Below are 10,873 nucleotides of genomic sequence, written 5' to 3'. Positions count from 1 at the left end.
TTCGCTACGGGAAGGTGTTAGGCACCCATAACGACTATAGTAACCTATAGGAACCGTCTTTAATTTCTACGCGCGCGCTTTATTTTTAAATGCTATTTGAAAGTGTTTATTTAAACCTAAGAGTTACTAAATGAAGAATTGGAGGGAGAAGAATGTTTTTGGATTTTTATTTTAGTTGAATTGAAGGAATTTTGTTCCTTGCCTACGTACCCGTTTAAGGGATCAAATCCACCGTAGTTCTCTCTCAAAAAATGTTTTTGGTTTTTTGTTGGTTGATTTTAAGTTTGAAAATGGAGTTTGAAGAATAGAAAGAGGCCTCAAGGGCATGAGATTAGGAAATTGTGAGGTTGGATTAGTGAATTGCAAAAGAAGTCAAAGTTTGATTATTTTCATTGAAATTTGATTAAGAAAATGGAAAAGAAAATACAATGGGATATTGGATCCCAAGGTTTATTGTAAAAAGATTTGAGTGAAGTTTGTTCACGTTTGTTTGGAAAATTGGTTTTTTTCTAAGTATAAGTCCTAGGCATTCATCTAAACATACAATCCTAAACATACATCTAAACATGCATATTCTATCTAGATAGTGATGTGTGTGCATGTGTCGGTGCTCGTGTCGGTGTACATCATTAGAGTCCATTGTCCGTTACATCATGCCCTAGATACATTCTATGGCCTCTTTGCCAAGAAAATTAAAGTGCATAAAGGAAAAATATTACAAGACTCCTAAGTGTTTACATTCTAACTTTGGTACAAATTAAGTTGCAAGAAAGAAATAGAGATGAATATGGGATGAAATGGAGATGCTTATGAAATGATGAAACATGAAATGGAAAGAGTTAGTAGCACATGACAATATCAAAGAAGTGAAGTAAGAGAGATACTAGGGTATAAAAGATAGAAAATAAGTGCAAACATGGCTAGAATTTGTTCATAAAATGCAAGAACCAAGTGACCTATAATTCTCACATTCCAATTACATTTTAGAGGTTTAGAAACAAGTCTTGGAATGGGAATTAAGGCTACAAAATTTACTTGACATTTTAAAACAAATTTGGAGCATATTTACACTATTTAACTACTTAATGACTTGTACGCTAAGTAACTTACCAAAATTCACAATTATGCAACAAAATTAAGCACAAACAGTAGCTAAACCCTATGAAACCAAGTAGTATAGGTCACCAATATTCATCAAGCAATTTGGATTGAAATCAAGCAAAGTTTCACTTATTTTTAGCACAAAATATGACAAAAAATAGCAAGAAAAATAACACCTCACTTTTAACCAACTCTCACATGTGAAAATTATTACAAAATACTACAAAAATATCAAGAAATCTATATGAATTTTTTTGGAATTTTTTAAAGGCTTTAGGCTCAAGAACTTCACAATTTTGACAAGAAATGGTAAACATCTTACAAGAAAATACTACTTATTTTTGATCAAGATTTAGCACATAATAACATGACAAAAATATCAAGAAAATAATCCAGAACACCTAGGAATTTGTTTAGAATTTTTGCATAAAAAAATGACATGAGGGAGGTGTAAAAAGCAAAGAACCAGTAGAACATGCAAGAAACAGGGGGTGTGTATAGCAAGATTCACGCAGGTAGGTGATTGGGCCCAGGGATTGCAAGGAATGGGTCGGTTTGGGCATGGAGCGGGTTGAACCATGGGTTGAACCGGTTCGCTGGCCTATATAAGGCCTTGAACCGGTTCTGGTTCATTTCCCCTCTCCACTTCTCTCTCTAAGCCGCTGCCTAGTGAGAGAAGCTCTCACTTCTCTCTTCATGATCTTCATCTTCTACCTCTGGTTTTTTCTGGAAAAATGACGAACACTGATGAAGTTTCCGGCGACAGTTAGACTTCCGGTGACGGAACCACCGTGCCGGAACTTCATACTTGCATATTTTGAAAACTTTTTACACTAACGTGTTCGTCCTTCTTCCCTGAGTTCAAAAATCCAATCTATTTTCCCTAAACCTCCCTAGATCTGCGTAGATCTACGTCCAAATGCTACGGTTCTTAGGGTTTTCAAGTTTTTGATCTTCTTTGAAATCTAACCCTAAACTGGCCTATTTTTCATGCTGATAACAGATTTGGGCTCGTTTTTGCAAAATAAACGGTGGACCTTCGCGGATTTATGTGTTAGGGTTGTGATTTCAAATTTTTTCGAATCTTTTTCACTCTTCTTCAAACGAACAAGTCTCAGGACTTGTTATTCTGCTTGATTCACCGTTTATTTTGTTCACGGACCTTCGATGAAGATTTGAAACAGAACGAGAAGGTTTTTGAGGTTTACCTGGATTTTTGGAGGTTCGAACGATGATCCTGGGAAAAGCTTTCGATTCTTCTTCTTCTCTTCTCACACTTGCTTCTTGTGATCGGCTTCGGCTTGAATTGCAAGAAGTTGAAGTGTATGATTCGATGATGATGATTTCCGCTAGGAATCTCTGAGAACGAACACAAATCAAACCGAATTTGATAAGAGTTTTACTGATTGAAACGATGATCTTCGATCTTCTGAAAATTTCTTTTGATTTTATGTGTTTTATGATGAATTCTGATGGAGGATTGAGTTTGTTAGGGTGGTTTATGGTTCTGTTGTGGTGGTTTTTGGATTCTGTTACGGTGGTGGTATTCTGTTACGGTGGCTAGGGTTTGGAAGAGAGAGAGAGAGAATTTGTTAGACTTTTTGTGATGATGTGTCACTGAGTGATTGATGAAATCTGACACTTGTGATGAGTTGGCTTGCATTTATAGGCTGCCATGTGTGCCACTGGACCAATAGAAACTTGACACCTGGATTTGGACTAAAAACTTCGGCCCTGGACTAATTCTGGACTTTGGGCCTTTTTGCAATTTTGAGACTTTTGAGGGCTGACCTGCAAAAAATGTTAAGGACTAATCTGCAAATAAAACTTAAGAAAAGTAAAATTTCGAAATAGACAAAAACAAAAAACTTGAAATTAGAAAAAGGACTTGAATGCAATTTTGGAAGTTTTGAGGACTTAAAAGAACTAAAATAAAATTGGACTAAAATTGGTAATTTGACTAAACGTAAAGTGAAACGATTAAAATTGACAAAACGGACTAAAACGAACCAATGGCCTAAATGAGGTACTTTAAAGTACCTCTCTGCCGAAATTTCGTGTGAAATGACCAAAATGCCCCTGGGGCTGAAACTGACCTAAACGACTCAAATGCAACTTTAACATGGATTTTTAGCAGAGAAATGAAACACAGACTTATACAAGCAAAATTAAAAGACTCAGAGACAATTTTCAGGATTTAAACAGTGACTTGACACTTGAAATGACCAAAATGCCCCCTAGGGGCAAAACTGACTCAAAATGACTTCAAATGCAAATTTTGGAATGGATTTTGACATAGAATAAAACAAAGACTTATTCAACCTATTTGAAAGGACTCAAACAACATTTTGAAAGACTGAGAGGAAATTGACATGGGAAATGACTAAAATACCCTTGCATGTAAATTTTGCAAATAACATTGAAATAAAATGCAGAGAAAGATGCAATCGATCAAAGACAGCTCAAATGACTTATAATGCAAGAAAAGAAAAATTGACTAGTATTTTTAGGTCCAAAATTAGGGTATAACAAGATGGAAGCGGTGTTAATACAACAAAAGTGTGAGAAAGCTTTGAAGGGTGAAGGTTCGTTACCGGTCACCATGTCACGAGCGGAGAAGACCGAGATGGTGGACAAGGCCAGGAGTGCCATTGTTTTGTGCCTCAGAGATAAAGTTTTGAGAGAAGTAGCGAAGAAACCAACCGCGGCATCGATGTGGGCAAAGTTGGAATCTTTGTATATGACAAAGTCTTTGGCTCATCGGCAATTCCTAAAGCAACAACTCTACTCATTCAAGATGGTGGAGTCAAAGGCCATCATGGAGCAACTTACGGAGTTCAACAAAATCCTTGATGACTTGGAGAATATTGAGGTGCAACTTGAGGATGAAGATAAATCTATACTCTTGTTGTGTGCTCTACCGAAATCTTATGAATCGTTCAAAGATACCATGCTCTATGGCAAAGAAGGCACTGTTACCTTGAAAGAAGTTCAAGCGGCTTTGAGAACCAAGGAGTTGACCAAGTCCAAAGACTTGAGAGTTCATGAAAACGGTGAAGGACTAAGTGTCTCAAGAGGGAATGGTGGAGGTAGAGGTAACCGGAGAAAGAGTGGTAAGAAGTCAAAGTCTGAATGCTTTAACTGTCACAAGATGGGTCACTTCATGAAGGATTGTCCGGAGATTAATGGTAACTCCGCACAAATTGTCACTGAGGGTTATGAGGATGCAGGTGCTCTGATGGTGTGGTGTTGTTTGGAGGATGAAGGTGATGTTGGTCACCTTGAGATTGATGCCTAGTGGAGCGGTGTTCGTTTGGAGAGACGTTAAACACTCAACATCAGCCTGAAGAGGCGGTGGTAAGAATACTCATGATCAGGAGAGGCGGAGGCAACAATACTCATGATCTACCTGTTGAGGTGGAGTTTCAAGGTTGAAGACATAGTGGGATGTACGCATTTGCGAGTTGAGGTAGAGTACGCTCAGCTTGAGGTGGAGTTGAACACACCAGTAATGGTACGACTATGGAGGACCTTGGGTGCTATGCTCTATGGTGAGCAAGGGATTTCTTCATAAGGTTGAAGAATGTATAGCACGACTTGTGGGATTACTCTAAAAAAAGGTCAAGGGTGATTGGATGCAAGGAGACCTTCAAGGAAGCGGGAGATGTCCTGTGTTGAAGATGTCATGGTGAATGCTTGTGGAACTACCTAAAACTCCTAGTGTAGTTGGACTGCAAGGACTCTTCGAGAAGACGAAAGACGTTCCGATGGCTGAAGAGGTTGAGGTAAAGGCTTGTGGAACTATCTAAAATTCCTAGCGTAGTTGGACTGCAAATACCTTCGAGAAGGCGGAAGACATTCCGATGGCTGAAGGGATTAGGGTGTAAACTTGTGGAGCTACTTGGTGTAGTGGGAAGCAAGGGAAAGAGTAGCAAGGTGGTTGATGGTTTGGCATCATCAATTTAGAGTCAAGGTGGAGATTGTTGTGAAAGTGCCTCAAAATTGAAGAAATTGGAATTCTGGTAGCAGAAAATCGGTGGCCGATTTTCAGAGCACGGTGGCCGATTTTGGACTCTGTTTTTTTTTGTCTGTTGGTTCTGTAAAAATCGGTGGCCGATTTTGACAGCAGAAAATAAAACAGAAACGTATTTTCGGGCCTAGATTTGTTCTAGTTTTATTGAGGATTCTTTACTATAAATATATGCATTGTATCAGTGTAAACCTTGAGAGATAGAGGGGGCTGAAACAAGGGTTTAGAAAGGCAACAACAAAACTAGGGTTTGTATAGGGTTTGTCTCTTTGGAACAAACACTAGGTTTTGAGGGTTGATTCACCTTGGGAAACACTATTAGGATTGAGTCTCTTGGTTACGGGAAGAGGCTGGGATTTGGGTAGAATTAGGCGGGAGACTTATTCTTGTAACCCATTGATATCTCTTTTGTAATGTTACTCATCATATAGTGGAACGGAGGGCTGCTCTCTCCCCCAGACTAGGTCAATTTGGACCGAACTGGGTCAACAAATTCTTTGTGTTCTCTCTTCCTTTTCTCTCGCTGTTGTTTTCTACTTTTGGCTTGTGATTATAATTGTTCCATACACTTTGATTTTGGTTGCTTAATTATCCCTTGCTCCACACATCAAGTTGTTATTGGTGTGAGTTTTTCATCGAATTCGCAACAGTTTGTTTGCTTCTACTATCAACGGGAGATTCATTCAACAAATTTAGAGTTCATTTTGGGTAGTGCATAAGTTTTTCTCTCATTAAGAGGGTATGTGGTGTTTCATCTTCGGCTGGTAGCTCTTCATTTTGCGGCATGATCCGTTGTCAGAGTCCAATATGAGCATTTTCCCTTAAAACGTTCATTTGTACCAATCAATCATTTTGGTTAGTGGTACTAGAAACATGGAGCACAATTCAATTACCTTATTGTCCAATTTTATTGAGCTTTGACTAAGTTTGATGTCTTCAAAACTCATGTATCACCAGTAGAATTGAGAAAGAATTGGTTGACTCTTGTTTGATTATAGTAAAACTCGTGCTAACTTACCGTTGAGGGAAAATCATCTATATTCATATCACCTATTTTTCAATTTCAACTAAGATGGTGGTTCTTTTTAGGTGTAAACAAGAAGATTAAAATTGAAATCATTGAAATATTTTGACAATAAACCGCAAAAATGAGAATTCAAATTACATAAACTATATTGTATTATGAATTGCACTCGTTGACAATCATGTTCATAGATTTGATTGATTTACACAAAATTATTAGAAATTGTATCTTCCGAAGTCAAGTTCAAGTGCATTTTTTATTTACTTTGACCACAATAATACAATGGAATTTATTAATGAAAACAACAGCAAGTCGTCTTCAGAAGACGAGTATAGCATTGTCCTCTCTGAAACCCTTTGGTGCGACAATCCTTATCGCAAGTTGCAATGCAAGGTACTGTACATTTTCCTCCTGGAGGTACCACCAAACTACTAACGAATCCTGAATCATACAAAAATCATAATTAAGATGTACATGTTGTCAATTCCTTTTAAAAGAAAATGACTTCAATCCAATGTTATTTTGACCGATGAATTGCTTAAACCACCTAGTATGTTTTAGATAAACAAACTATTATTGTTGCTTTGTAAAAATTTCACAAAAAATAAAATAAAATAACTTCATAAAAGAGTTGTTGAGTTTTACTAATTTAATAAGCGTGGATTTTCTTTTACTTCTTCCTTTTGAATATGAAGGCACCAACACAATAAACCATTTAATAAAATAAAAAAAATTACAACTAGATTAGTAAATTGTATTTCCAAAATGCAATTCAAAATGTATAACTAATTTTTACCCTTACCTGAATTGATGATCAGAAAAACGCAAAAAACTCCCAAAAGATAAGATTGATTGGTGTGATTGGCCATTTTGAAGGATTTCAACTTGTATTTTAATTCTTTTTATTTTTGAGAGAACTTGTATTTTAATTCTTGTAAAGAGCAAGACTAACATCAATTCCATTAAATAGACATCGAAAATGTGTTGATAACATTGAAAATATTATTATTTGTACTTTATGAAACATCACTGTTTGATTATAATATATTATTATCAATATGAAAGCATTAACTAGAGTTCACTTTTTGAAAAACAAAGTGGGAAAGGGATGTAAAATCATTCTATATCAATCTGTTGATAATTTATAGTTCACTTTTATGTACTAAATTTAATAAGAAGTTCATCTCAATATATTTATAAGTATTTTTTTTTTATAAATTAGAGAGTTAAATAAGTTTTTTGTCCCTATAATGTAGAAGCATTGTAACGAAGGATTAACATCTCAACTATTTCGGTACTCCACAACTGCAACACACTTCAAAATATCATTAAAAAAAAGGTATTAAGTTAGGGGACCAAACTAAAACCCAACAAAAATAAGAGAATGGCACTTTGATAACCCAAATATATCTCTAAAAGTAAATATAAGGTTTCAATTTTAAACAATTTTATATTTATATTTATATTATTTATATTTATATTATATTTATATTTTTATATTTATATTTTATTTATATTATTTATATTTATATTATATTTATATTTTTATATTTATATTTTTTAGAATTAAACATTATGTTTTTTTTGTGGTGGCCGGGGTTTGAACCCCAAACCAACTGAGCTAAGCTTACGATGACAATTAAACATTATGTTTCAACAAACTTAAACATTTTAAATTTATAAAAAAAAAAACAAAATGTATAAGTTCATACATAATTACTATTGATTTTCAAATAAATAAAATAAATAAATTATTCAAAAATAAATAAATAAATATTAATTTATTTAAAATATGTACTCATTATAGATTTTAAATTTATCAATTAAAAATGTAAGTATGAATATACCTAATTAATTGTATTGGACAAGATTTATTAGAAGCACTACATCTCTTGATAAATACTTGGGTTTTCCGATTCTCAAAGGCGACCTAAAAGAAGTGATTTCTATTTTATTATTGAGAAATTGCAAACTAGACTTGCTTCTTGGAAGAACAGGCTCTTAAACAAACCAGGTAGACTGGCTCTTGCTACTTCGATTCTCTCTTCCATTCCAGCCTACTACATGCAGATTAATTGGCTCCCTCAAAGCATCTGTGACAATATTGATCAGACAACTCGCAACTTCATTTGGAGAGGGCCTAATGACAAAGGAATCCACTTGGTTGGTTGGAATAAAATTGCTAGACCAAAAAATATTGGCGGTCTAGGCATAAGATCAGCAAGAGAAGCCAACACTTGTCTCCTTGAAAAATTAGTTTGGGACTTGGTTCAAAAAAATAACAAGCTTTGGGTTAATATTCTCTCTAACAAATATACAGCAGGGCTGAACATTTTTCATGCATCTGTTAACAGCAACAATTCCCCTATTTAGTCTTCCATCATCCGTGCTAAAGAGATTCTAAAAAATGGCTATTCTTGGCGCGCAGGGTCTGGCTCTTCTTCTTTCTGGTTCAGCCTTTGGAGTGATTTTGGCATTCTCGGATCTCAAATTCCCATCATAGATATCCATTGTAACACCCCGTTTTCCCAACATAAAAATTTCATAATAAATCAGAGTATTTAAATCATAAACGGAATGTCACATTACTTATTGAAAATCATAAAATAGATAATAAGAATTATCCTTCAAAATTCAACATCATAAAAGCTGAAACTTCGCAACGGAAAATAGTTCAACATAATAAAAGTCTTGACACGCAGGCCTCATCAGAAATCTCATAGTTTTAGTTCAACATTTATTCATAAAAGTTCATAAAGACACGTAAGGAATAGAAGTAAAAGCAAGCCCCTATCCCGTTACGTATCAGAGCACCTAGACACAATGTGAGGAGTCCACTCACGTACGCCTCTAGTCTTTGTTACCTGCAAGTTACCCATACGAAGGGCAACATTTTCAAGCAGAAGGGGTGAGATTTCACAGTCAATAAATTAAACATATAATTCATCAAAATGCATTTAACAACATAAAACATCACTAACATATCAACATTTATTACTTAGCATCATATCAATCATAATCAAATATCATCATTAATATCATCATTAAATATCATCATTAAAATCATAATCAAACATCATATTCAACTTAACTCTTGACTTGACAACGCGACTCAACTAGACAATGCAACTCTTAACAACTTAAATCATCGTGAAACTTCTTGATATGCAAATGCGTGTGGTACCATTCGGGGCATCAAGTCCCCAACATAAATGAGCGTAATTAGGCTCCTCAACATGTGAGCATAAAGCTGCCGGGCCTCAAGCCCCCAACGTCGTTTGAGCATTAAGCTGCCGGGCCTCAAGCCCCCATCTTTTATGAGTATGCAATGGACTCAATCTTCCTACAACTTAGACAACATCGTGAACATCTTTTACAATTCTATAAACATGGACAACTTCTTAAATCTTTACAACTTATACCAACTCATGCAACTTCAAGACTTTAAATAGTCAACAACATTGAACAACAACAGATTACAACATATAACAGTGCTTGAATGTCTCAACATCATTTGAGGAATAAATTACATCAACTTAAATATCATAAAACATCATAATATTACTCATACATCATCACTAATAATCTCAGTCACCTAAACAGACTTCTGTAACATCTGGAACATCCTAAACAACCCTCATTCTTACTTCTAAGATCAACTCACGACTACACATGCGAAAGGACCGCATGGAAAACAGTTTTGGGCAACTAACAGCTTAACTCGCAATGGCGAGTGATCAACTCGCAGTGGCGAGCTCAATGGTCTAGCTCGCTTGCAGTTGCGAGTAATGTTGCTCGCAGTGGCGAGCGGTGGGTTCATAGCTCGCAGTTGCGAGTGTTGCTGCTCGCAGTTGCGAGCGATGCCTGTCAGTGCGGGCAGAAACCTAAAAATCACAACTTTTCATCTATCTTCATGGTTCTTTCATCCAATTAGCATCTAATTATCACCCTAGGTAATATCTAAGGTCTGTTTACAGGTTTTGCATCAATCTAACATCTTTTCATGGTTCAATCCTCAAATTGGTCATTAACCCTAATCCTCAATTCTCACAAAACTTAACCTAATCATGCTAAATTCATTTTTCAGAATCATACCCTTAATAATATTGAAAGTTAGCCTCACCCTTACCTGGTTTTTGCAGAAAATCGCAGCTCTCCTCTTGTTCTCCTTTCTTCTGACTTTTCTCCCTTTTTCTCCAAAAGCGTGTCACGTAAAAACGTTTCTAACTTATGTTTGCCCTATTTATCTTTTCGTATTACTCTACTCACCTCTAAACTTACTCATCTCACCTCACGACCCCACTTCTAATATTTATATTTTATTTCTCATATCTTATTTTATCTAACAATAAAATAAGTCACACCAACATAACAACTTCACAAATCATATACTTCACATCAATCTTGAAAAGCTCATAATTTATCTATAAATCATGTAAACCACTTAAATTCATAAATCATATAAATCACACATATAAATCATATAATATATATATGCTAAAACTCATCAAATAATTAAATAATTACGACGGGCGTTACAACTCTCCCCAACTTAAAGAATTTTCGTCCTCGAAAATTTACCTCAAGCAAGTAACTCTGGATAAGACTCCAGCATCTTACTCTCTAGCTCCCATGTCAAGCTTTCACCAGTTGCTCCATCCCAAACGACTTTCACAAGAGGTATCTCCTTGCCTCTCAACTTCTTCACTTCACGACCT

This window comes from Medicago sativa, chromosome 4 (assembly GCF_051527215.1).
Source record: "Medicago sativa cultivar Bolivia chromosome 4, Bolivia_mono, whole genome shotgun sequence".
Classification (NCBI taxonomy): Eukaryota; Viridiplantae; Streptophyta; class Magnoliopsida; order Fabales; family Fabaceae; genus Medicago; species Medicago sativa.
The sequence above is the reverse complement of the archived record's forward strand: the minus strand, read 5'-3'. Positions refer to the sequence as shown.